Source organism: Cynara cardunculus, assembly GCF_001531365.2.
Source record: "Cynara cardunculus var. scolymus isolate 2C chromosome LG 12, CcrdV1, whole genome shotgun sequence".
Classification (NCBI taxonomy): Eukaryota; Viridiplantae; Streptophyta; class Magnoliopsida; order Asterales; family Asteraceae; genus Cynara; species Cynara cardunculus.
The window spans coordinates 12,459,503-12,464,108 of NC_037539.1; positions in this window are offsets into that span (position 1 = coordinate 12,459,503).

Genomic DNA, 4,606 nt, shown 5'->3' on the forward strand with positions numbered 1-4,606 from the left:
CTTTACCATAAGGTCTTTTTCAAAGATATTGGGTATTTGAATAACTATGAACTCAAGGTCTTTAGATTTTGTCTTCAGATTTGACACAAACGCTCTTCTAAGTTTAAATTCAATTTACTGATATAGTTTCATTTCTAAATTAAATTTTATTCTAGGGTAAACTTCATTTTAACTAATTATTGATATAGTTTCGTTTCTAAATTCAAGTCTGAAGAGTTATTCTTTAGAGTTATACTTCAGAGTTATTTCAATAGTACAAGTCTGAAGTCATTTTTCAGATTTATTTCAAGAGTACAAGTCTGAATTCATTCTTCAGAGTTATAGTTCAGAGTTATTTCAAGAGTACAAATATGAATAGTCATTCTAAAAAGTTAGCTCATCCGAACTTTGAATTATGTTTTTTCAGACTTAGCTCACCCGAACTCTGGAATCTGAACTCTGAAGTCTTTTTTTTAGACTTAGAAGTCTGAACTTTGAAGTCTTTTTTTTCAGACTTGGAAGTCTGAACTCTGAAGTCTTTTTTTAGACTTAGAAAAAGAATTAGAAAAAGAAGTCTGAAGTCTTCTTTTTCATACTTAGAAGTCTGAACTCTGAAGTCTTCTACAAGTCTAAAGAGTCATTATTTAGAGTTAGCTCACCCGAATTTTAAAGTCTAAACTCTGAAGTCTTTTTTTGAGTCTTAGAAGCCTGAACTCTGATTTAGTGTGATTGATTTTATACTTCAAATTTATTTTAAGAGTACAAGTCTGAAGAGTCATTCTTCAGAGTTTCACTTCAGAGTTATTTCCATATTATAAGTCTGAAGAGCCAATCTTCAAAGTTTGCTCACCCGAATTCTGAAGTCTTCTTTTCCAGACGGACCACCATGTAGAGTACCATGCAAATCCTTTGCATAGTGCATGCAGAGCCTCTGCATTGTGCATGCAGAGCTTCTGGCTTGCCTATACAGAGTCTGAAGTCAAAAGAGTTTTACTTCAGAGTTATTTAAAGTGTACAAGTCTGAAGAGTCATTCTAAATTTACTTCTAAGTTTAAATTCAATTTACTGATATAGTTTCATTTCTAAATTTAATTTAATTTTAGAGTTAATTTCATTTTAACTAATTATTGATATAGTTTCATTTCTAAATTCAAGTCTGAAGAAGTATACTTCAGAGTTATTTCAAGAATACAATTCTAAAGTAACATCGTACTTTTGATGATCATTCATATCTGTAAGATAAATTCTTGACAAGATTTAATTTTTTCAAATTACCCCATATAATACACAAGATCGAATCTAATATATATATATATATATATATATATATTTCTTCACTGTAGATAATTATACGTTTCAAAGTTGTTTATGTTAGAACTTGTTTCATAACGACAACCAAAATATGATTGCCGACATTTTACCTTCTCAAAAACGAAACTCGATATATGATTAAAAAGTTGCATTAATAAGATTGAGACCCGACAAAATAATCTTTCGAACACAAAGAAAACCCAACAACCATTTACATTAAATTATTGTATATAAAATTCAATTTTAAATTAAATTTTATTTTATATTTATAAATACAAATAATTTAATTCTCTTGCAATCATTATTGATAAAAAAAAAACACCAAAAAGATGCTTTGTCCAAACCAACCACAATCATACTTCTCCCTTCTTTGTGTTCCAATCCCCCTATCCATCTACCACCTTTTTTGTTTCATCATTTCATACATATATTTATTCAATTCAATTAATAGACCTCATGATAATTAAACTTCATTTTTTTTAGTTTTTATATGATATTTTCAAAAATTTCCTATCAAAATTAATAAAATAATTTATTATTAATTCTATTATAATATCATCTAAGTTTTAGAATTTTATTTTATAATATAAAATTTATGTACTTTTTTAGTTTTGTTATAATAAATTTATTTATAAAACTTAGAAATTGTTGATCTTATAAATTTTAAATGACTCTATTTATGAGGATTGTTAATATCCTAATATGCCAATTTGGTTGTAGTATTATAATCAGTTTCACTAATTCCTTGCCGTAATTAGTTGGATGGTTAGTTGGGTTCTTTTGTCTTGTTACTAGTTCATTTGATGTTGCTTGTGATTTTGTTTAGTTTTTTTTTTTTTTTTTGCTTCTGCATCTTGTAGTAAGTGTCGGTATTATATTCTCATTTTCTGATATATTTGTTATCATTCAAAAAAAATTTAAACCATGATTGATCTGAACAGTAGAAAAAACTTTCCAAAAATAAACTTAATTTTTTAAAATAAAAAAATTATATTTTTTAGAAAAAGAAATAAACGTGTACCCGGAAACAATTTTTAATCAAAACCAAATTATATTTTAATGCCAAATAATCTATAATCAAGATTCTTGGCACAGTGTATTTGATTAGAAATCCAAATAAATAATAATTAAATAACATCACCAATTATTTGTTTTGTTGTTGGTGTAACCTCTCTAATTTAATTTCTTTTAGGCTTGATGTCATCTCTCTCTTTATTGACTTAAAAGTTACAATGAATTTTTCTTTTTTATTTATTTGTAACAATGATAATAGGATTTGGGAGAATGTGAGACTAAGGGTTTTTCGTGAGACTCGTAATACCAATTCTCAACTTTTGGATTAGATCTACAATCTGAACATTCATAATCACAAAATAGACACGAGACTTCTCAATAATCACAAAATTGTCACCGTACAACTTTAGATCATTAGCTTATAAAGTTGATCAATTAACAATTGTTCTTACGGGTCTCACGAAAAACCCTTGGTCTCACGTGAACCCAACCCATGATAATAGATTAGTTAAATGAGCCGGAATTTTATGTGATAACTCAAATAAATGTCATGCCCGAACTAAACACTAACTTAAGCTTAAACATTAATTATAAATAAATAAAATTACGGTTGATCTGAGTATTAGTTCGCAAGTGATGACCAAAATTCTCCTTATTCAAGTTGGCACCATGGAGTCATGTATAGTCATAATACAAGTTTGCAAAGGGAACTCAAGTTTCCATGACATGTTCCAAAAAAGAAAGAGATTTTAACGTTGTTGCGTAGTGGTTGAGGTCCATGTAGATTTAGTGGAATATTTCATTTGTTCAGAGTTTTATTTCAAGCGTATATAATAATTGTAGCCACTGAGTTTATCAAAGTTGATTTCTTATAATCACAATTTACTGAATTAATACATACATAACATGGAAAACTCTTAAAAAAAGAGATTTTGATGACATTTGAGAACTGTAACACTTAAGAAATCCAAAAAAAATTATAAAATTTTACTTTATCACATGTATTTTAATAACAATGAGAAGGGTACTCGTGCAATGCATCGAGACACATTTCGATTTCAATGTTTCATTTTATTTTTTTTAATCTATGTCGATATAATAGGATTTTATGTGGTTTTGAGAAAACGATAATATTTTTATTTTTAAATGAAATATAAATTTGAAAATATTATATAAAATTTGTAAAACGTATGTCAATATTAGTATGAAATTAACTATTTAAAAGTTCTTGTTTGTGCATTTTTTTAATTCAAATTTTTTATTATAATTTAATTTAACTTAACGAAGTAACTTAATTTAAGTTTAATAATATATTTTTTATAAAGATAATAATTAAGTATTCTGTTAGAACTTAATAATTATCCTAATTATATTTTAAGTTTTTCATATTTTAAAACTGAGATGTTTATCCTCTATTTGATTATGTTTATCTACAGTTAGTTACACGAATTCAAATATAGAGCTTTAATAAGTTGTACTCATGCATAATTTACTTGTAATCTTGAATTTCAAGTAATATACATCAATAAAACAATATTTCATGCATAAAAATTAGTTTTTAAGAGTTTTTTTTTAATATTTTATGATATAGTATACATAGGCAGGTAACAAAATATCTTAATAAGGCATAATCGAGAAAAGTGGGTATCACATCAATTTCTTTAGGGAACGTTTGGTTTACAGAAATGTTTCTGAGGGATTTGGATTTGTAGGAGGGATTTGGATTTGGAGGGATTTGGATTGGATTGGATTTAAAATCCATTCATGTGTTTGGTTTGCAGGATTTGGATTGGTTTGAAATCCATTCCTTTATAAATCATGTTTGGTTTGTAGGATTTGGATTTAGATTTTTTTTTCTTTTGTAATTATTTTAGTCACCAAATCTCTTTCATTTTCTCAAAACTACCTATTTAACCAACAAACCTATTAATCCAAAATACATATTTAACAATCTAACTATGAGCAAGTCACCTAAGCAAGTCATTAATGATCTCATCACTTGGAAAAAGCTACTCTCACCAAATTTAGATGATGAAAAGTTTCACCAAGAACACTTCGAACACCGTCGAGTTTAGGAGCTTGAAGGAGATGAACAGATTTGAAAATGGTGGGAATGAATAAGAAGCAGTTAAGTGAATCAACGATACTATTGTTTTTTTGTTTCATCTCTTGAAATGCAAAATCATCTAGACCACAATTTCAAAAACGTTTTCGCTTATTGAACACAAAATTCAGCAATCAAAACCCTAAACTAAGTAAATCGAAGCTAAATTATCACCAAACAAATGTTCGATAAAAAAAA